The 16,801-nt window shown below is 55.2% G+C and overlaps 45 non-coding genes and 7 pseudogenes across 45 annotated transcripts; 1 reads left to right on the top strand and 51 right to left on the bottom strand.

Annotated features, from left to right (window-relative positions):
• Window positions 1–50: 50 nt before the first annotated feature.
• On the bottom strand, window positions 51–169 carry LOC132801509 (5S ribosomal RNA). The gene has a single exon (XR_009636625.1). It is a non-coding gene; the product is annotated as a 5S ribosomal RNA (ribosomal RNA).
• Window positions 170–353: 184 nt separating this feature from the next.
• LOC132802511 (5S ribosomal RNA) lies at window positions 354–472 on the bottom strand. Its single transcript, XR_009637635.1, has one exon. It is a non-coding gene; the product is annotated as a 5S ribosomal RNA (ribosomal RNA).
• Window positions 473–652: 180 nt separating this feature from the next.
• Window positions 653–771, bottom strand: LOC132802099 (5S ribosomal RNA). The gene has a single exon (XR_009637220.1). It is a non-coding gene; the product is annotated as a 5S ribosomal RNA (ribosomal RNA).
• A 183-nt stretch (window positions 772–954) lies between these two features.
• LOC132802683 (5S ribosomal RNA) lies at window positions 955–1,073 on the bottom strand. Its single transcript, XR_009637810.1, has one exon. It is a non-coding gene; the product is annotated as a 5S ribosomal RNA (ribosomal RNA).
• A 183-nt stretch (window positions 1,074–1,256) lies between these two features.
• Window positions 1,257–1,375, bottom strand: LOC132802372 (5S ribosomal RNA). Its single transcript, XR_009637496.1, has one exon. It is a non-coding gene; the product is annotated as a 5S ribosomal RNA (ribosomal RNA).
• A 183-nt stretch (window positions 1,376–1,558) lies between these two features.
• On the bottom strand, window positions 1,559–1,677 carry LOC132802068 (5S ribosomal RNA). The gene has a single exon (XR_009637189.1). It is a non-coding gene; the product is annotated as a 5S ribosomal RNA (ribosomal RNA).
• Window positions 1,678–1,860: 183 nt separating this feature from the next.
• LOC132802370 (5S ribosomal RNA) lies at window positions 1,861–1,979 on the bottom strand. The gene has a single exon (XR_009637494.1). It is a non-coding gene; the product is annotated as a 5S ribosomal RNA (ribosomal RNA).
• A 182-nt stretch (window positions 1,980–2,161) lies between these two features.
• On the bottom strand, window positions 2,162–2,280 carry LOC132802490 (5S ribosomal RNA). Its single transcript, XR_009637614.1, has one exon. It is a non-coding gene; the product is annotated as a 5S ribosomal RNA (ribosomal RNA).
• A 183-nt stretch (window positions 2,281–2,463) lies between these two features.
• Window positions 2,464–2,582, bottom strand: LOC132802069 (5S ribosomal RNA). The gene has a single exon (XR_009637190.1). It is a non-coding gene; the product is annotated as a 5S ribosomal RNA (ribosomal RNA).
• A 183-nt stretch (window positions 2,583–2,765) lies between these two features.
• Window positions 2,766–2,884, bottom strand: LOC132802070 (5S ribosomal RNA). The gene has a single exon (XR_009637191.1). It is a non-coding gene; the product is annotated as a 5S ribosomal RNA (ribosomal RNA).
• Window positions 2,885–3,066: 182 nt separating this feature from the next.
• LOC132802124 (5S ribosomal RNA) lies at window positions 3,067–3,185 on the bottom strand. Its single transcript, XR_009637246.1, has one exon. It is a non-coding gene; the product is annotated as a 5S ribosomal RNA (ribosomal RNA).
• A 492-nt stretch (window positions 3,186–3,677) lies between these two features.
• On the bottom strand, window positions 3,678–3,796 carry LOC132802637 (5S ribosomal RNA). The gene has a single exon (XR_009637764.1). It is a non-coding gene; the product is annotated as a 5S ribosomal RNA (ribosomal RNA).
• A 184-nt stretch (window positions 3,797–3,980) lies between these two features.
• Window positions 3,981–4,099, bottom strand: LOC132802118 (5S ribosomal RNA). The gene has a single exon (XR_009637239.1). It is a non-coding gene; the product is annotated as a 5S ribosomal RNA (ribosomal RNA).
• Window positions 4,100–4,561: 462 nt separating this feature from the next.
• Window positions 4,562–4,680, bottom strand: LOC132801773 (5S ribosomal RNA). The gene has a single exon (XR_009636894.1). It is a non-coding gene; the product is annotated as a 5S ribosomal RNA (ribosomal RNA).
• A 182-nt stretch (window positions 4,681–4,862) lies between these two features.
• LOC132802491 (5S ribosomal RNA) lies at window positions 4,863–4,981 on the bottom strand. The gene has a single exon (XR_009637615.1). It is a non-coding gene; the product is annotated as a 5S ribosomal RNA (ribosomal RNA).
• Window positions 4,982–5,164: 183 nt separating this feature from the next.
• Window positions 5,165–5,283, bottom strand: LOC132802071 (5S ribosomal RNA). The gene has a single exon (XR_009637192.1). It is a non-coding gene; the product is annotated as a 5S ribosomal RNA (ribosomal RNA).
• Window positions 5,284–5,465: 182 nt separating this feature from the next.
• LOC132802492 (5S ribosomal RNA) lies at window positions 5,466–5,584 on the bottom strand. The gene has a single exon (XR_009637616.1). It is a non-coding gene; the product is annotated as a 5S ribosomal RNA (ribosomal RNA).
• A 183-nt stretch (window positions 5,585–5,767) lies between these two features.
• Window positions 5,768–5,886, bottom strand: LOC132802499 (5S ribosomal RNA). The gene has a single exon (XR_009637623.1). It is a non-coding gene; the product is annotated as a 5S ribosomal RNA (ribosomal RNA).
• A 183-nt stretch (window positions 5,887–6,069) lies between these two features.
• LOC132802318 (5S ribosomal RNA) lies at window positions 6,070–6,188 on the bottom strand. Its single transcript, XR_009637442.1, has one exon. It is a non-coding gene; the product is annotated as a 5S ribosomal RNA (ribosomal RNA).
• A 183-nt stretch (window positions 6,189–6,371) lies between these two features.
• Window positions 6,372–6,490, bottom strand: LOC132802730 (5S ribosomal RNA; annotated as a pseudogene).
• Window positions 6,491–6,662: 172 nt separating this feature from the next.
• On the bottom strand, window positions 6,663–6,781 carry LOC132802638 (5S ribosomal RNA). The gene has a single exon (XR_009637765.1). It is a non-coding gene; the product is annotated as a 5S ribosomal RNA (ribosomal RNA).
• Window positions 6,782–6,964: 183 nt separating this feature from the next.
• On the bottom strand, window positions 6,965–7,083 carry LOC132802119 (5S ribosomal RNA). Its single transcript, XR_009637240.1, has one exon. It is a non-coding gene; the product is annotated as a 5S ribosomal RNA (ribosomal RNA).
• A 460-nt stretch (window positions 7,084–7,543) lies between these two features.
• On the bottom strand, window positions 7,544–7,662 carry LOC132801914 (5S ribosomal RNA). The gene has a single exon (XR_009637035.1). It is a non-coding gene; the product is annotated as a 5S ribosomal RNA (ribosomal RNA).
• Window positions 7,663–7,844: 182 nt separating this feature from the next.
• Window positions 7,845–7,963, bottom strand: LOC132802493 (5S ribosomal RNA). Its single transcript, XR_009637617.1, has one exon. It is a non-coding gene; the product is annotated as a 5S ribosomal RNA (ribosomal RNA).
• A 183-nt stretch (window positions 7,964–8,146) lies between these two features.
• LOC132802708 (5S ribosomal RNA) lies at window positions 8,147–8,265 on the bottom strand (annotated as a pseudogene).
• A 183-nt stretch (window positions 8,266–8,448) lies between these two features.
• On the bottom strand, window positions 8,449–8,567 carry LOC132802641 (5S ribosomal RNA). The gene has a single exon (XR_009637768.1). It is a non-coding gene; the product is annotated as a 5S ribosomal RNA (ribosomal RNA).
• A 185-nt stretch (window positions 8,568–8,752) lies between these two features.
• LOC132802620 (5S ribosomal RNA) lies at window positions 8,753–8,871 on the bottom strand. The gene has a single exon (XR_009637747.1). It is a non-coding gene; the product is annotated as a 5S ribosomal RNA (ribosomal RNA).
• A 185-nt stretch (window positions 8,872–9,056) lies between these two features.
• Window positions 9,057–9,175, bottom strand: LOC132802121 (5S ribosomal RNA). Its single transcript, XR_009637242.1, has one exon. It is a non-coding gene; the product is annotated as a 5S ribosomal RNA (ribosomal RNA).
• A 93-nt stretch (window positions 9,176–9,268) lies between these two features.
• On the bottom strand, window positions 9,269–9,386 carry LOC132802702 (5S ribosomal RNA). The gene has a single exon (XR_009637829.1). It is a non-coding gene; the product is annotated as a 5S ribosomal RNA (ribosomal RNA).
• A 144-nt stretch (window positions 9,387–9,530) lies between these two features.
• Window positions 9,531–9,649, bottom strand: LOC132802727 (5S ribosomal RNA; annotated as a pseudogene).
• Window positions 9,650–10,194: 545 nt separating this feature from the next.
• LOC132801982 (5S ribosomal RNA) lies at window positions 10,195–10,313 on the bottom strand. Its single transcript, XR_009637103.1, has one exon. It is a non-coding gene; the product is annotated as a 5S ribosomal RNA (ribosomal RNA).
• Window positions 10,314–10,496: 183 nt separating this feature from the next.
• Window positions 10,497–10,615, bottom strand: LOC132802165 (5S ribosomal RNA). The gene has a single exon (XR_009637289.1). It is a non-coding gene; the product is annotated as a 5S ribosomal RNA (ribosomal RNA).
• Window positions 10,616–10,797: 182 nt separating this feature from the next.
• LOC132802570 (5S ribosomal RNA) lies at window positions 10,798–10,916 on the bottom strand. Its single transcript, XR_009637697.1, has one exon. It is a non-coding gene; the product is annotated as a 5S ribosomal RNA (ribosomal RNA).
• Window positions 10,917–11,101: 185 nt separating this feature from the next.
• Window positions 11,102–11,220, bottom strand: LOC132802725 (5S ribosomal RNA; annotated as a pseudogene).
• A 185-nt stretch (window positions 11,221–11,405) lies between these two features.
• LOC132802416 (5S ribosomal RNA) lies at window positions 11,406–11,524 on the bottom strand. The gene has a single exon (XR_009637540.1). It is a non-coding gene; the product is annotated as a 5S ribosomal RNA (ribosomal RNA).
• A 182-nt stretch (window positions 11,525–11,706) lies between these two features.
• On the bottom strand, window positions 11,707–11,825 carry LOC132802624 (5S ribosomal RNA). The gene has a single exon (XR_009637751.1). It is a non-coding gene; the product is annotated as a 5S ribosomal RNA (ribosomal RNA).
• Window positions 11,826–12,007: 182 nt separating this feature from the next.
• Window positions 12,008–12,126, bottom strand: LOC132802703 (5S ribosomal RNA). The gene has a single exon (XR_009637830.1). It is a non-coding gene; the product is annotated as a 5S ribosomal RNA (ribosomal RNA).
• Window positions 12,127–12,311: 185 nt separating this feature from the next.
• LOC132802616 (5S ribosomal RNA) lies at window positions 12,312–12,430 on the bottom strand. The gene has a single exon (XR_009637743.1). It is a non-coding gene; the product is annotated as a 5S ribosomal RNA (ribosomal RNA).
• A 93-nt stretch (window positions 12,431–12,523) lies between these two features.
• LOC132802713 (5S ribosomal RNA) lies at window positions 12,524–12,641 on the bottom strand (annotated as a pseudogene).
• A 182-nt stretch (window positions 12,642–12,823) lies between these two features.
• LOC132802494 (5S ribosomal RNA) lies at window positions 12,824–12,942 on the bottom strand. The gene has a single exon (XR_009637618.1). It is a non-coding gene; the product is annotated as a 5S ribosomal RNA (ribosomal RNA).
• A 183-nt stretch (window positions 12,943–13,125) lies between these two features.
• LOC132802129 (5S ribosomal RNA) lies at window positions 13,126–13,244 on the bottom strand. The gene has a single exon (XR_009637251.1). It is a non-coding gene; the product is annotated as a 5S ribosomal RNA (ribosomal RNA).
• A 93-nt stretch (window positions 13,245–13,337) lies between these two features.
• Window positions 13,338–13,455, bottom strand: LOC132802721 (5S ribosomal RNA; annotated as a pseudogene).
• Window positions 13,456–13,637: 182 nt separating this feature from the next.
• LOC132802600 (5S ribosomal RNA) lies at window positions 13,638–13,756 on the bottom strand. The gene has a single exon (XR_009637727.1). It is a non-coding gene; the product is annotated as a 5S ribosomal RNA (ribosomal RNA).
• Window positions 13,757–13,939: 183 nt separating this feature from the next.
• LOC132802130 (5S ribosomal RNA) lies at window positions 13,940–14,058 on the bottom strand. The gene has a single exon (XR_009637252.1). It is a non-coding gene; the product is annotated as a 5S ribosomal RNA (ribosomal RNA).
• A 183-nt stretch (window positions 14,059–14,241) lies between these two features.
• Window positions 14,242–14,360, bottom strand: LOC132802501 (5S ribosomal RNA). Its single transcript, XR_009637625.1, has one exon. It is a non-coding gene; the product is annotated as a 5S ribosomal RNA (ribosomal RNA).
• A 183-nt stretch (window positions 14,361–14,543) lies between these two features.
• Window positions 14,544–14,662, bottom strand: LOC132802559 (5S ribosomal RNA). The gene has a single exon (XR_009637686.1). It is a non-coding gene; the product is annotated as a 5S ribosomal RNA (ribosomal RNA).
• A 187-nt stretch (window positions 14,663–14,849) lies between these two features.
• LOC132802678 (5S ribosomal RNA) lies at window positions 14,850–14,968 on the bottom strand. The gene has a single exon (XR_009637805.1). It is a non-coding gene; the product is annotated as a 5S ribosomal RNA (ribosomal RNA).
• Window positions 14,969–15,113: 145 nt separating this feature from the next.
• LOC132802728 (5S ribosomal RNA) lies at window positions 15,114–15,232 on the bottom strand (annotated as a pseudogene).
• A 190-nt stretch (window positions 15,233–15,422) lies between these two features.
• On the bottom strand, window positions 15,423–15,541 carry LOC132802646 (5S ribosomal RNA). Its single transcript, XR_009637773.1, has one exon. It is a non-coding gene; the product is annotated as a 5S ribosomal RNA (ribosomal RNA).
• Window positions 15,542–15,726: 185 nt separating this feature from the next.
• LOC132802018 (5S ribosomal RNA) lies at window positions 15,727–15,845 on the bottom strand. The gene has a single exon (XR_009637139.1). It is a non-coding gene; the product is annotated as a 5S ribosomal RNA (ribosomal RNA).
• A 184-nt stretch (window positions 15,846–16,029) lies between these two features.
• On the bottom strand, window positions 16,030–16,148 carry LOC132801510 (5S ribosomal RNA). Its single transcript, XR_009636626.1, has one exon. It is a non-coding gene; the product is annotated as a 5S ribosomal RNA (ribosomal RNA).
• Window positions 16,149–16,618: 470 nt separating this feature from the next.
• On the top strand, window positions 16,619–16,737 carry LOC132802050 (5S ribosomal RNA). Its single transcript, XR_009637171.1, has one exon. It is a non-coding gene; the product is annotated as a 5S ribosomal RNA (ribosomal RNA).
• The last annotated feature ends 64 nt before the right edge of the window (window positions 16,738–16,801 follow it).

A 16,801-nucleotide genomic window follows, 5' to 3' on the forward strand; every position in this document is an offset into this window, starting at 1 on the left:
AGGGAAACTCCGAGGGTGAAAGGCACGGGGAAAGAGAGGAAAAAAAAAAAGGGGTGCAACACGAGGACTTCCCAGGAGGTCACCCATCCTAGTACTACTCTCGCCCAAGCACTCTTAACTTCGAAGTTCTGATGGGATCCGGTGCATTAGTGCTGGTATGATCGCACCCGACATGGTGATGCTAAAGAATGGATATAAGGAAAAGAAGCGGCGCAGCAGGTCCGCATGCGTTCGGCGTGATCCGGGCAGCGGCATCGATGCACCGGCCCACCGAGCGAGTTCCCTCGGTCGGGCCGGGAGAAAAGGTAAAGTCCGAGGGTGAAAGGCGCGGGGAAAGAGAGGAAAAAAAAAAAGGGGTGCAACACGAGGACTTCCCAGGAGGTCACCTATCCTAGTACTACTCTCGCCCAAGCACGCTTAACTTCAGAGTTCTGATGGGATCCTGTGCATTAGTTCTGGTATGATCGCACCCGACATGGTGATGCTAAAGAATGGATATAAGGAAAAGAAGCAGCGCAGCAGGTCCGCATGCATTCGGCGCGATCCGGGCAGCGGCATCGATGCACCGGCCCACCGAGCGAGTTCCCTCGGTCGGGCCGGGAGAAAAGGGAAACTCCGAGGGTGAAAGGCGCGGGGAAAGAGAGAAAAAAAAAGGGTGTAACACGAGGACTTCCCACAAGGTCACCCATTCTAGTACTACTCTCGCCCAAGCACGCTTAGCTTCGGAGTTCTGATGGGATCCGGTGCATTAGTGCTGGTATGATCGCACCCGACATGGTGATGCTAAAGAATGGATATAAGGAAAAGAAGCAGCGCAGCAGCTCCGCATAAGTTAGGCGCGATCCGGGCAGCGGCATTGATGCACCGGCCCACCGAGCGAGTTCCCTCGGTCGGACCGAGAGAAAAGGGAAACTCCGAGGGTGAAAGGCGCGGGGAAAGAGAGGAAAAAAAAAAGGTGTGCAACACGAGGACTTCCCAGGAGGTCGCCCATCCTAGTACTACTCCCGGCGAAGCAAGCTTAACTTCGAAGTTCTGATGGGATCCGGTGCATTAGTGCTGGTATGATCACACCCGACATGGTGATGCTAAAGAATGGATATAAGGAAAAGAAGCAGCGCAGCAGGTCCGCATGCGTTCGGTACGATCCGGGCAGCGACATCGATGCACCGGCCCAACGAGCAAGTTCCCTCGGTCGGGCCGGGAGAAAAGGGAAACTCCGAGGGTGAAAGGGGCGGGGAAAGAGAGGAAAAAAAAAAGGGGTGCAACACGAGGACTTCCCAGGAGGTCACCTATCCTAGTATTACTCTCGCCCAAGCACGCTTAACTTCGAAGTTCTGATGGGATCCGGTGCATTAGTGCTGGTATGATCACACCCGACATGGTGATGCTAAAGAATGGATATAAGGAAAAGAAGCAGCGCAGCAGGTCCGCATGCGTTCGGTACGATCCGGGCAGCGGCATCGATGCACCGGTCCAACGAGCAAGTTCCCTCGGTCGGGCCGGGAGAAAAGGGAAACTCCGAGGGTGAAAGGCACGGGGAAAGAGAGGATAAAAAAAACTGGTGCAACACGAGGACTTCCCAGGAGGTCACCCATCCTAGTACTACTCTCGCCCAAGCACTCTTAACTTCGAAGTTCTGATGGGATCCGGTGCATTAGTGCTGGTATGATCGCACCCGACATGGTGATGCTAAAGAATGGATATAAGGAAAAGAAGCAGCGCAGCAGCTCCGCATGCGTTCGGCGCGATCCGGGCAGCGGCATCGATGTACCGGCCCACCGAGCGAGTTCCCTCGGCCGGGCCGGGAGAAAAGGGAAACTCCGAGGGTGAAAGGCGCGATGAAAGAGAGGAAAAAAAAAAAGGGTGCAACAGGAGGACTTCACAGGAGGTCACCCATCCTAGTACTACTCTCGCCCAAGCACGCTTAACTTCGAAGTTCTGATGGGATCCGGTGCATTAGTGCTGGTATGATCGCACCCGACATGGTGATGCTAAAGAATGGATATAAGGAAAAGAAGCAGCGCAGCAGCTCCGCATGCGTTCGGCGCGATCCGGGCAGCGGCATCGATGTACCGGCCCACCGAGCGAGTTCCCTCGGCCGGGCCGGGAGAAAAGGGAAACTCCGAGGGTGAAAGGCGCGATGAAAGAGAGGAAAAAAAAAAGGGTGCAACAGGAGGACTTCCCAGGAGGTCACCTATCCTAGTACTACTCTCGCCCAAGCACGCTTAACTTCGAAGTTCTGATGGGATCCGGTGCATTAGTGCTGGTATGATCGCACCCGACATGGTGATGCTAAAGACTGGATATAAGGAAAAGAAGCGGCGCAGCAGGTCCGCATGCGTTCGGCGTGATCCGGGCAGCGGCATCGATGCACCGGCCCACCGAGCGAGTTCCCTCGGTCGGGCCGGGAGAAAAGGGAAACTCCGAGGGTGAAAGGCACGGGGAAAGAGAGGATAAAAAAAACTGGTGCAACACGAGGACTTCCCAGGAGGTCACCCATCCTAGTACTACTCTCGCCCAAGCACTCTTAACTTCGAAGTTCTGATGGGATCCGGTGCATTAGTGCTGGTATGATCGCACCCGACATGGTGATGCTAAAGAATGGATATAAGGAAAAGAAGCAGCGCAGCAGCTCCGCATGCGTTCGGCGCGATCCGGGCAGCGGCATCGATGCACCGGCCCACCGAGCGAGTTCCCTCGGTCGGGCCGGGAGAAAAGGGAAACTCCGAGGGTGAAAGGCACGGGGAAAGAGAGGATAAAAAAAACTGGTGCAACACGAGGACTTCCCAGGAGGTCACCCATCCTAGTACTACTCTCGCCCAAGCACTCTTAACTTCGAAGTTCTGATGGGATCCGGTGCATTAGTGCTGGTATGATCGCACCCGACATGGTGATGCTAAAGAATGGATATAAGGAAAAGAAGCAGCGCAGCAGCTCCGCATGCGTTCGGCGCGATCCGGGCAGCGGCATCGATGTACCGGCCCACCGAGCGAGTTCCCTCGGCCTGGCCGGGAGAAAAGGGAAACTCCGAGGGTGAAAGGCGCGATGAAAGAGAGGAAAAAAAAAAGGGTGCAACAGGAGGACTTCACAGGAGGTCACCCATCCTAGTACTACTCTCGCCCAAGCACGCTTAACTTCGGAGTTCTGATGGGATCCGGTGCATTAGTGCTGGTATGATCGCACCCAACATGGTGATGCTAAAGAATGGATATAAGGAAAAGACGCAGCGCAACAGGTCCACATGCGTTCGGCGTGATCCGGGCGGCGGCATCGATGCACCGGCCCACCGAGCGAGTTCCCTCTGTCGGGCCGGGAGAAAAGGGAAACTCCGAGGGTGAAAGGCGCGGGGAAAGGGAGGAAAAAAAAAAAGGGCAGAACACGAGGACTTCGCAGGAGGTCAATCATCCTACCACAACTCTCGCCCAAGGACGTTTAACTTCGAAGTTCTGATGGAATCCAATGCATTAGTGCTGTTATAATCGCGCCCAAATGGGGATGCTAAAGAATGGATATAAGGAAAAGAAGCAGCGTTGTAGGTTCGCATGGGTTCGGCGCGATCCTGGCAGCGGCATCGATGCACCGGCCCACCAAGCGAGTTCCCTCGGTCGGGAAGGGAGAAAAGGGAAACTCTGAGGGTGAAAGGCACGGGGAAAGAGAGGAAAAAAAATAATAAAAAGGGGCTGCAACACGAGGACTTCCCAGAAGGTCACCCATCCTTGTACTACTCTCGCCCAAGCACGCTTCACTTCGGAGTTCTGATAGGATCCGGTGCATTAGTTCTGGCATGATCGCACCCGACATGGTGATGCTAAATAATGGATATAAGGAAAAGAAGCAGCGCAGTAGGTCCGCATGCGTGCGGCGCGAACTGGGCGGCGGCATCGATGCACCGGCCCACCGAGCGAGTTCCCTCGGTCGGGCCGGGAGAAAAGGGAAACTCCGAGGGTGAAAGGCACGGGGAAAGAGAGGAAAAAAAAAAAGGGGTGCAACACGAGGACTTCCCAGGAGGTCACCCATCCTAGTAGTACTCTCGCCCAAGCAGGCTTAACTTCGGAGTTCTGATGGGATCCGGTGCATTAGTGCTGGTATGATCGCACCCGACATGGTGATGCTAAAGAATGGATATAAGGAAAAGAAGCAGCGCAGCAGCTCCGCATGCGTTCGGCGCGATCCGGGCAGCGGCATCGATGTACCGGCCCACCGAGCGAGTTCCCTCGGCCGGGCCGGGAGAAAAGGGAAACTCCGAGGGTGAAAGGCGCGATGAAAGAGAGGAAAAAAAAAAAGGGTGCAACAGGAGGACTTCCCAGGAGGTCACCTATCCTAGTACTACTCTCGCCTGATGGGATCCGGTGCATTAGTGCTGGTATGATCGCACCCGACATGGTGATGCTAAAGAATGGATATAAGGAAAAGAAGCGGCGCAGCAGGTCCGCATGCGTTCAGCGTGATCCGGGCAGCGGCATCGATGCACCGGCCCACCGAGCGAGTTCCCTCGGTCAGGCCGGGAGAAAAGGGAAACTCAGAGGGTGAAAGGCGCGGGGAAAGAGAGGAAAAAAAAAAAGGGGTGCAACACAAGGACTTCCCAGGAGGTCACCCATCCTAGTACTACTCTCGCCCAAGCACTCTTAACTTCGAAGTTCTGATGGGATCCGGTGCATTAGTGCTGGTATGATCGCACCCGACATGGTGATGCTAAAGAATGGATATAAGGAAAAGAAGCAGCGCAGCAGCTCCGCATGCGTTCGGCGCGATCCGGGCAGCGGCATCGATGTACCGGCCCACCGAGCGAGTTCCCTCGGCCGGGCCGGGAGAAAAGGGAAACTCCGAGGGTGAAAGGCGCGATGAAAGAGAGGAAAAAAAAAAGGGTGCAACAGGAGGACTTCCCAGGAGGTCACCTATCCTAGTACTACTCTCGCCCAAGCACGCTTAACTTCGAAGTTCTGATGGGATCCGGTGCATTAGTGCTGGTATGATCGCACCCGACATGGTGATGCTAAAGACTGGATATAAGGAAAAGAAGCGGCGCAGCAGGTCCGCATGCGTTCGGCGTGATCCGGGCAGCGGCATCGATGCACCGGCCCACCGAGCGAGTTCCCTCGGTCGGGCCGGGAGAAAAGGGAAACTCCGAGGGTGAAAGGCACGGGGAAAGAGAGGATAAAAAAAACTGGTGCAACACGAGGACTTCCCAGGAGGTCACCCATCCTAGTACTACTCTCGCCCAAGCACTCTTAACTTCGAAGTTCTGATGGGATCCGGTGCATTAGTGCTGGTATGATCGCACCCGACATGGTGATGCTAAAGAATGGATATAAGGAAAAGAAGCAGCGCAGCAGCTCCGCATGCGTTCGGCGCGATCCGGGCAGCGGCATCGATGTACCGGCCCACCGAGCGAGTTCCCTCGGCCGGGCCGGGAGAAAAGGGAAACTCCGAGGGTGAAAGGCGCGATGAAAGAGAGGAAAAAAAAAAGGGTGCAACAGGAGGACTTCCCAGGAGGTCACCTATCCTAGTACTACTCTCGCCCAAGCACGCTTAACTTCGAAGTTCTGATGGGATCCGGTGCATTAGTGCTGGTATGATCGCACCCGACATGGTGATGCTAAAGACTGGATATAAGGAAAAGAAGCGGCGCAGCAGGTCCGCATGCGTTCGGCGTGATCCGGGCAGCGGCATCGATGCACCGGCCCACCGAGCGAGTTCCCTCGGTCGGGCCGGGAGAAAAGGGAAACTCCGAGGGTGAAAGGCACGGGGAAAGAGAGGATAAAAAAAACTGGTGCAACACGAGGACTTCCCAGGAGGTCACGCATCCTAGTACTACTCTCGCCCAAGCACTCTTAACTTCGAAGTTCTGATGGGATCCGGTGCATTAGTGCTGGTATGATCGCACCCGACATGGTGATGCTAAAGAATGGATATAAGGAAAAGAAGCAGCGCAGCAGCTCCGCATGCGTTCGGCGCGATCCGGGCAGCGGCATCGATGTACCGGCCCACCGAGCGAGTTCCCTCGGCCGGGCCGGGAGAAAAGGGAAACTCCGAGGGTGAAAGGCGCGATGAAAGAGAGGAAAAAAAAAAAGGGTGCAACAGGAGGACTTCAGAGGAGGTCACCCATCCTAGTACTACTCTCGCCCAAGCACGCTTAACTTCGGAGTTCTGATGGGATCCGGTGCATTAGTGCTGGTATGATCGCACCCAACATGGTGATGCTAAAGAATGGATATAAGGAAAAGACGCAGCGCAACAGGTCCACATGCGTTCGGCGTGATCCGGGCGGCGGCATCGATGCACCGGCCCACCGAGCGAGTTCCCTCTGTCGGGCCGGGAGAAAAGGGAAACTCCGAGGGTGAAAGGCGCGGGGAAAGAGAGGAAAAAAAAAAAGGGCGGAACACGAGGACTTCGCAGGAGGTCAATCATCCTACCACAACTCTCGCCCAAGGACGTTTAACTTCGAAGTTCTGATGGAATCCAATGCATTAGTGCTGTTATAATCGCGCCCAAATGGGGATGCTAAAGAAGCAGCGTTGTAGGTTCGCATGGGTTCGGCGCGATCCTGGCAGCGGCATCGATGCACCGGCCCACCAAGCGAGTTCCCTCGGTCGGGAAGGGAGAAAAGGGAAACTCTGAGGGTGAAAGGCACGGGGAAAGAGAGGAAAAAAAATAATAAAAAGGGGCTGCAACACGAGGACTTCCCAGAAGGTCACCCATCCTTGTACTACTCTCGCCCAAGCACGCTTCACTTCGGAGTTCTGATAGGATCCGGTGCATTAGTTCTGGCATGATCGCACCCGACATGGTGATGCTAAATAATGGATATAAGGAAAAGAAACAGCGCAGTAGGTCCGCATGCGTGCGGCGCGAACTGGGCGGCGGCATCGATGCACCGGCCCACCGAGCGAGTTCCCTCGGTCGGGCCGGGAGAAAAGGGAAACTCCGAGGGTGAAAGGCACGGGGAAAGAGAGGAAAAAAAAAAGGGGTGCAACACGAGGACTTCCCAGGAGGTCACCCATCCTAGTAGTACTCTCGCCCAAGCAGGCTTAACTTCGGAGTTCTGATGGGATCCGGTGCATTAGTGCTGGTATGATCGCACCCGACATGGTGATGCTAAAGAATGGATATAAGGAAAAGAAGCAGCGCAGCAGCTCCGCATGCGTTCGGCGCGATCCGGGCAGCGGCATCGATGTACCGGCCCACCGAGCGAGTTCCCTCGGCCGGGCCGGGAGAAAAGGGAAACTCCGAGGGTGAAAGGCGCGATGAAAGAGAGGAAAAAAAAAAGGGTGCAACAGGAGGACTTCCCAGGAGGTCACCTATCCTAGTACTACTCTCGCCTGATGGGATCCGGTGCATTAGTGCTGGTATGATCGCACCCGACATGGTGATGCTAAAGAATGGATATAAGGAAAAGAAGCGGCGCAGCAGGTCCGCATGCGTTCGGCGTGATCCGGGCAGCGGCATCGATGCACCGGGCCACCGAGCGAGTTCCCTCGGTCAGGCCGGGAGAAAAGGGAAACTCAGAGGGTGAAAGGCGCGGGGAAAGAGAGGAAAAAAAAAAGGGGTGCAACACGAGGACTTCCCAGGAGGTCACCCATCCTAATACTACTCTCGCCCAAGCACTCTTAACTTCGAAGTTCTGATGGGATCCGGTGCATTAGTGCTGGTATGATCGCACCCGACATGGTGATGCTAAAGAATGGATATAAGGAAAAGAAGCGGCGCAGCAGGTCCGCATGCGTTCGGCGTGATCCGGGCAGCGGCATCGATGCACCGGCCCACCGAGCGAGTTCCCTCGGTCGGGCCGGGAGAAAAGGGAAACTCCGAGGGTGAAAGGCGCGATGAAAGAGAGGAAAAAAAAAAGGGTGCAACAGGAGGACTTCCCAGGAGGTCACCTATCCTAGTACTACTCTCGCCCAAGCACGCTTAACTTCGAAGTTCTGATGGGATCCGGTGCATTAGTGCTGGTATGATCGCACCCGACATGGTGATGCTAAAGACTGGATATAAGGAAAAGAAGCGGCGCAGCAGGTCCGCATGCGTTCGGCGCGATCTGGGCGGTGGCATCGATGCACCGGCCCACCGAGCGAGTACCCTCGGTCGGGCCGGGAGAAAAGGGAAACTCCGAGGGTGAAAGGCGCGGGGAAAGAGAGGAAAAAAAAAAGGGGTGCAACCCGAGGACTTCCCAGGAGTTCACCCATCCTTGTACTACTCACGCCCAAGCACGCTTCACTTCGGAGTTTTGATGGGATCCGGTGCATTAGTTCTTGCATGATCGCACCCGACATGGTGATGCTAAATAATGGATATAAGGAAAAGAAGTAGCGCAGTAGGTCCGCATGCGTGCGGCGCGATCCGGGCGGCGGCATCGATGCACCGGCCCACCGAGCGAGTTCCCTCGGTCGGGCCGGGAGAAAAGGGAAACTCCGAGGGTGAAAGGCGCGGGGAAAGAGAGGAAAAAAAAAAGGGGTGCAACCCGAGGACTTCCCAGGAGGTCACCCATCCTTGTACTACTCTCGCCCAAGCACGCTTCACTTCGGAGTTCTGATGGGATCCGGTGCATTAGTTCTTGCATGATCGCACCCGACATGGTGATGCTAAATAATGGATATAAGGAAAAGAAGCAGCGCAGTAGGTCCGCATGCGTTCGGCGCGATCCGGGCAGTGCCATCGATGCATCGGCCCACCAAGTGAGTTGCCTCAGTCGAGCCGGGAGAAAAGGGAAACTCCGAGGGTGAAAGGCGCGGGGAAAGAGAGGAAAAAAAAAAAAGGGGTGCAACTCGAGGACTTCCCAGGTGGTCACCCATCCTTGTACTACTCTCGCCCAAGCACGCTTCACTTCGGAGTTCTGATAGGATCCGGTGCATTAGTTCTGGCATGATCGCACCCGACATGGTGATGCTAAATAATGGATATAAGGAAAAGAAGCAGCGCAGTAGGTCCGCATGCGTGCGGCGCGATCTGGGCGGCGGCATCGATGCGCCGGCCCACCGAGCGAGTTCCCTCGGTCGGGCCGGGAGAAAAGGGAAACTCCGAGGGTGAAAGGCACGGGGAAAGAGAGGAAAAAAAAAAAAGGGGTGCAACACGAGGACTTCCCAGGAGGTCACCCATCCTAGTAGTACTCTCGCCCAAGCAGGCTTAACTTCGGAGTTCTGATGGGATCCGGTGCATTAGTGCTGGTATGATCGCACCCGACATGGTGATGCTAAAGAATGGATATAAGGAAAAGAAGCAGCGCAGTAGGTCTGCATGCGTTCGGCGCGATCCGGGCAGCAGCATTGATGCACAGGCCCACCGAGCGAGTTCCCAGGTGGTCACCCATCCTAGTACTACTCTCGCCCAAGCACTCTTAACTTCGAAGTTCTGATGGGATCCGGTGCATTAGTGCTGGTATGATCGCACCCGACATGGTGATGCTAAAGAATGGATATAAGGAAAAGAAGCGGCGCAGCAGGTCCGCATGCGTTCAGCGAGTTCCCTCGGTCGAGCCGGGAGAAAAGGGAAACTCCGAGGGTGAAAGGCGACCGGAAAGACAGGAAAAAAAAAAAAGGGCGGAACACGAGGACTTCGCAGGAGGTCAATCATCCTACCACAACTCTCGCCCAAGGACGTTTAACTTCGAAGTTCTGATGGAATCCAATGCATTAGTGCTGTTATGATCGCGCCCAAATGGGGATGCTAAAGAATGGATATAAGGAAAAGAAGCAGCGTTGTAGGTTCGCATGGGTTCGGCGCGATCCTGGCAGCGGCATCGATGCACCGGCCCACCAAGCGAGTTCCCTCGGTCGGGAAGGGAGAAAAGGGAAACTCTGAGGGTGAAAGGCAAGGGGAAAGAGAGGAAAAAAAATAATAAAAAGGGGCTGCAACACGAGGACTTCCCAGATGGTCACCCATCCAAGTACTACTCTTGCCCAAGCAGGCTTAACTTCCCAGGAGGTCACCCATCCTAGTACTACTCTCGCCCAAGCACGCTTAACTTCGAAGTTCTGATGGGATCCGGTGCATTAGTGCTGGCATGATCACAACCGACATGGTGATGCTAAAGAATGTATATAAGGAAAAGAAGCAGCGCAGCAGGTCCGCATGCGTTCGGCGTGATCCGGGCAGCGGCATCGATGCACCAGCCCACCGAGCAAGTTCCCTCGGTCGGGCCGGGAGAAAAGGGAAACTCCGAGGGTGAAAGGCGCGGGGAAAGAGAGGGAAAAAAAAAAGGGGGTGAAACACGAGGACTTCCCAGGAGGTCACCCATCCTAGTACTACTCTCGCCCAAGCACGCTTAGCTTCGGAGTTCTGATGGGATCCGGTGCGTTAGTGCTGGTATGATCGCACCCAACATGGTGATGCTAAAGAATGGATATAAGGAAAAGACGCAGCGCAACAGGTCCACATGCGTTCGGCGTGATCCGGGCGGCGGCATCGATGCACCGGCCCACCGAGCGAGTTCCCTCTGTCGGGCCGGGAGAAAAGGGAAACTCCGAGGGTGAAAGGCGCGGGGAAAGAGAGGAAAAAAAAAAGGGGTGCAACACGAGGACTTCCTAGGAGGTCACCCATCCTAGTACTACTCTCGCCCAAGCAGGCTTAACTACGGAGTTCTGATGGGATCCGGTGCATTAGTGCAGGTATGATCGCACCCGACATGGTGATGCTAAAGAATGTATATAAGGAAAAGAAGCAGCGCAGCAGGTCCGCAAGCGTTCGGCACGATCCGGGCAGCGGCATCGATGCACCGGCCCACCAAGCGAGTACCCTCGGTCGGGCCGGGAGAAAAGGGAAACTCCGAGGGTGAAAGGCGCGGGGAAAGAGAGAAAAAGAAAAAGGGTGTAACACGAGGACTCCCCAGGAGGTCACCCATCCTAGTACTACTCTCGCCCAAGCACGCTTAACTTCGGAGTTCTAAATGGATCCGGTGCATTAGTGCTGGTATGATCGCACCCGACATGGTGATGCTAAAGAATGGATATAAGGAAAAGAAGCAGTGCAGCAGGTCCGCATGCGTTCGGCGCGATCCGGGCAGCGGCATCGATACACCGGCCCACCGAGCGAGTTCCCCCGGTCGAGCCGGGAGAAAAGGGAAACTCCGAGGGTGAAAGGCGAACGGAAAGACAGGAAAAAAAAAAAAAGGGCGGGACACGAGGACTTCCCAGGAGGTCAATCATCCTACCACAACTCTCACCCAAGAACGTTTAACTTCGAAGTTCTGATGGAATCCGATGCATTAGTGCTGGTATGATTGCGCCCAAATGGGGATGCTAAAGAATGGATATAAGGAAAAGAAGCAGGGTAGTAGTTTCGCATGGGTTCGGCGCGATCCGGGCAGCGGCATCGATGCACCGGCCCACCGAGCGAGTTCCCTCGGTCGGGAGGGGAGAAAAGGGAAACTCCGAGGGTGAAAGTCACGGGGAAAGAGAGGAAAAAAAAAAAAGGGGGTGCAACACGAGGACTTCCGAGGAGGTCACCCATCCTAGTACTACACTCGCCCAAGCAGGCTTAACTTCGGAGTTCTGATGGGATCCGGTGCATTAGTTCTGGTATGATCGCACCCGTCATGGTGATGCTAAAGAATGGATATAAGGAAAAGAAGCAGCGCAGCAGGTCCGCATGCGTTCGGCGCGATCCGGGCAGCGGCATGGATGCACCGGCCCACCGAGCGAGTTCCATCGGTCGGGCGGGGAGAAAAGGGAAACTCCGAGGGTGAAAAGCGCGGGGATAGAGAGGAAAAAAAAAATGGTGCAACACGAGGACTTCCCAGGAGGTCACCTATCCTAGTACTACTCTCTCCCAAGCACGCTTAACCTCGGAGTTCTGATGGGATCCCGTGCTTTAGTGCTGGTATGATCGCACCTGACTTGGTGATGCTAAAGAATGGATATAAGGAAAAGAAGCGGCGCAGCAGGTCCGCATGCGTTCGGTGCGATCCGGGAAGCGGCATCATTGCACCGGCCCACCGAGCGAGTTCCCTCGGTCGGGCCGGGAGAAAAGGGAAACTCCGAGGGTGAAAAGCGCGGGGATAGAGAGGAAAAAAAAAATGGTGCAACACGAGGAATTCCCAGGAGGTCACCTATCCTAGTACTACTCTCTCCCAAGCACGCTTAACCTCGGAGTTCTGATGGCATCCGGTGCATTAGTTCTGGTATGATCGCACCCGACATGGTGATGCTAAAGAATGGATATAAGGAAAAGAAGCAGCGCAGCAGGTCCGCATGCGTTCGGCGCGATCCGGGCAGCGGCATGGATGCACCGGCCCACCGAGCGAGTTCCCTCGGTCGGGCGGGGAGAAAAGGGAAACTCCGAGGGTGAAAGGCGCGGGGAAATAGAGGAAAAAAAAAAAAGGGGTGAAACACGAGGACTTCCAAGGAGTTCACCCATCCTAGTACTACTCTCGCCCAAGCAGGCTTAACTTCGGAGTTCTGATGGGATCCGGTGCATTAGTGCTGGTATGATCGCACCCGACATGGTGATGCTAAAGAATGGATATAAGGAAAAGAAGCAGCGCAGTAGGTCTGCATGCGTTCGGCGCGATCCGGGCAGCAGCATTGATGCACAGGCCCACCGAGCGAGTTCCCAGGTGGTCACCCATCCTAGTACTACTCTCGCCCAAGCACTCTTAACTTCGAAGTTCTGATGGGATCCGGTGCATTGGTGATGGTATGATCGCACCCGACATGGTGATGCTAAAGAATGGATATAAGGAAAAGAAGCAGCGCAGCAGCTCCGCATGCGTTCGGCGCGATCCGGGCAGCGGCATCGATGTACCGGCCCACCGAGCGAGTTCCCTCGGCCGGGCCGGGAGAAAAGGGAAACTCCGAGGGTGAAAGGCGCGATGAAAGAGAGGAAAAAAAAAAGGGTGCAACAGGAGGACTTCCCAGGAGGTCACCTATCCTAGTACTACTCTCGCCCAAGCACGCTTAACTTCGAAGTTCTGATGGGATCCGGTGCATTAGTGCTGGTATGATCGCACCCGACATGGTGATGCTAAAGACTGGATATAAGGAAAAGAAGCGGCGCAGCAGGTCCGCATGCGTTCGGCGTGATCCGGGCAGCGGCATCGATGCACCGGCCCACCGAGCGAGTTCCCTCGGTCGGGCCGGGAGAAAAGGGAAACTCCGAGGGTGAAAGGCGCGGGGAAAGAGAGGAAAAAAAAAAGGGGTGCAACACGAGGAATTCCCAGGAGGTCACCCATCCTAGTAGTACTCTCGCCCAAGCAGGCTTAACTTCGGAGTTCTGATGGGATCCGGTGCATTAGTGCTGGTATGATCGCACCCGACATGGTGATGCTAAAGAATGGATATAAGGAAAAGAAGCAGCGCAGTAGGTCTGCATGCGTTCGGCGCGATCCGAGCAGCAGCATTGATGCACAGGCCCACCGAGCGAGTTGCCAGGTGGTCACCCATCCTAGTACTACTCTCGCCCAAGCACTCTTAACTTCGAAGTTCTGATGGGATCCGGTGCATTGGTGATGGTATGATCGCACCCGACATGGTGATGCTAAAGAATGGATATAAGGAAAAGAAGCAGCGCAGCAGCTCCGCATGCGTTCGGCGCGATCCGGGCAGCGGCATCGATGTACCGGCCCACCGAGCGAGTTCCCTCGGCCGGGCCGGGAGAAAAGGGAAACTCCGAGGGTGAAAGGCGCGATGAAAGAGAGGAAAAAAAAAAGGGTGCAAGAGGAGGACTTCCCAGGAGGTCACCTATCCTAGTACTACTCTCGCCCAAGCACGCTTAACTTCGAAGTTCTGATGGGATCCGGTGCATTAGTGCTGGTATGATCGCACCCGACATGGTGATGCTAAAGACTGGATATAAGGAAAAGAAGCGGCGCAGCAGGTCCGCATGCGTTCGGCGTGATCCGGGCAGCGGCATCGATGCACCGGCCCACCGAGCGAGTTCCCTCGGTCGGGCCGGGAGAAAAGGGAAACTCCGAGGGTGAAAGGCGCGGGGAAAGAGAGGAAAAAAAAAAGGGGTGCAACACGAGGAATTCCCAGGAGGTCACCCATCCTAGTAGTACTCTCGCCCAAGCAGGCTTAACTTCGGAGTTCTGATGGGATCCGGTGCATTAGTGCTGGTATGATCGCACCCGACATGGTGATGCTAAAGAATGGATATAAGGAAAAGAAGCAGCGCAGTAGGTCTGCATGCGTTCGGCGTGATCCGGGCAGCGGCATCGATGCACCGGCCCACCGAGCGAGTTCCCTCGGTCGGGCCGGGAGAAAAGGGAAACTCCGAGGGTGAAAGGCACGGGGAAAGAGAGGATAAAAAAAACTGGTGCAACACGAGGACTTCCCAGGAGGTCACCCATCCTAGTAGTACTCTCGCCCAAGCAGGCTTAACTTCGGAGTTCTGATGGGATCCGGTGCATTAGTGCTGGTATGATCGCACCCGACATGGTGATGCTAAAGAATGGATATAAGGAAAAGAAGCAGCGCAGTAGGTCTGCATGCGTTCGGCGCGATCTGGGCTGCGGCATCGATGCACCGCCCCACCGAGCGAGTTCCCTCGGTCGGGCCGGGAGTAAAGGGAAACTCCGAGGGTGAAAGGCGCGGGGAAAGAGAGGAAAAAAAAAAGGGGTGAAACACGAGAACTTCCCAGGAGGTCACCCATCCTAGTACTACTCTCGCCGAAGCATGCTTAACTTCGAAGTTCTGATGGGATCCGGAGCATTGGTGCTCGTATGATCACACCCGACATGGTGATGCTAAAGAATGGATATAAGGAAAAGAAGCAGCGCAGCAGGTCCGCATGCGTTCGGCGCGATCCGGGCAGCGGCATGGATGCACCGGCCCACCGAGCGAGTTCCCTCGGTCGGGCGGGGAGAAAAGGGAAACTCCGAGGGTGAAAGGCGCGGGGAAATAGAGGAAAAAAAAAAAAAAGGGGTGCAACATGAGGACTTCCAAGGAGCTCACCCATCCTAGTACTACTCTCGCCCAAGCAGGCTTAACTTCGGAGTTCTGATGGGATCCCGTGCTTTAGTGCTGGTATGATCGCACCTGACATGGTGATGCTAAAGAATGGATATAAGGAAAAGAAGCGGCGCAGCAGGTCCGCATGCGTTCAGCGAGTTCCCTCGGTCGAGCCGGGAGAAAAGGGAAACTCCGAGGGTGAAAGGCGACCGGAAAGACAGGAAAAAAAAAAAAAGGGCGGAACACGAGGACTTCGCAGGAGGTCAATCATCCTACCACAACTCTCGCCCAAGGACGTTTAACTTCGAAGTTCTGATGGAATCCAATGCATTAGTGCTGTTATGATCGCGCCCAAATGGGGATGCTAAAGAATGGATATAAGGAAAAGAAGCAGCGTTGTAGGTTCGCATGGGTTCGGTGCGATCCTGGCAGCGGCATCGATGCACCGGCCCACCAAGCGAGTTCCCTCGGTCGGGAAGGGAGAAAAGGGAAACTCTGAGGGTGAAAGGCACGGGGAAAGAGAGGAAAAAAAATAATAAAAAGGGGCTGCAACACGAGGACTTCCCAGAAGGTCACCCATCTTAGTACTACTCTTGCCCAAGCAGGCTTAACTTCGAAGTTCTGATGGGATCCGGTGCATTAGTGCTGGCATGATCACACCCGACATGGTGATACTAAAGAATGGATATAAGTAAAAGAAGCAGCGCAGCAGGTCCGCATGCGTTCGGCGTGATCCGGGCAGCGGCATCGATGCACCAGCCCACCGAGCAAGTTCCCTCGGTCGGGCCGGGAGAAAAGGGAAACTCCGAGGGTGAAAGGCGCGGGGAAAGAGAGGAAAAAAAAAAAGGGGGTGCAACACGAGGACTTCAAAGGAGGTCACCCATCCTAGTACTACTCTCGCCCAAGCACGCTTAACTTCGGAGTTCTGATGGGATCCGGTGCATTAGTGCTGGTATGATCGCACACAACATGGTGATGCTAAAGAATGGATATAAGGAAAAGACGCAGCGCAACAGGTCCACATGCGTTCGGCGTGATCCGGGCGGCGACATCGATGCACCGGCCCACCGAGCGAGTTCCCTCTGTCGGGCCGGGAGAAAAGGGAAACTCCGAGGGTGAAAGGCGCGGGGAAAGAGAGGAAAAAAAAAAAGGGGTGCAACACGAGGACTTCCCAGGAGGTCACCCATCCTAGTACTACTCTCGCCCAAGCACTCTTAACTTCGAAGTTCTGATGGGATCCGGTGCATTAGTGCTGGTATGATCGCACCCGACATGGTGATGCTAAAGAATGGATATAAGGAAAAGAAGCAGCGCAGCAGGTCCGCATGCGTTCGGCGCGATCCGGGCAGCGGCATCGATGTACCGGCCCACCGAGCGAGTTCCCTCGGCCGGGCCGGGAGAAAAGGGAAACTCCGAGGGTGAAAGGCGCGGGGAAAGAGAGGAAAAAAAAAAAGGGGTGCAACACGAGGATTCCATCAGAACTTGAAGTTAAGCGTGCTTCGGCGAGAGTAGTACTAGGATAGGTGACCTCCTGGGAAGTCCTCCTGTTGCACCCTTTTTTTTTTTCCTCTCTTTCATCGCGCCTTTCACCCTCGGAGTTTCCCTTTTCTCCCGGCCCGGCCGAGGGAACTCGCTCGGTGGGCCGGTACATCGATGCCGCTGCCCGGATCGCGCCGAACGCATGCGGAGCTGCTGCGCTGCTTCTTTTCCTTATATCCATTCTTGAGCATCACCATGTCGGGTGCGATCATACCAGCACTAATGCACCGGATCCCATCAGAACTTCGAAGTTAAGAGTGCTTGGGCGAGAGTAGTACTAGGATGGGTGACCTCCTGGGAAGTTCTCGTGTTGCACCAGTTTTTTTTATCCTCTCTTTCCCCGTGCCTTTCACCCTCGGAGTTTCCCTTTTCTCCCGGCCCGA

This window comes from Ziziphus jujuba, chromosome 2 (genome assembly GCF_031755915.1).
Source record: "Ziziphus jujuba cultivar Dongzao chromosome 2, ASM3175591v1".
Classification (NCBI taxonomy): Eukaryota; Viridiplantae; Streptophyta; class Magnoliopsida; order Rosales; family Rhamnaceae; genus Ziziphus; species Ziziphus jujuba.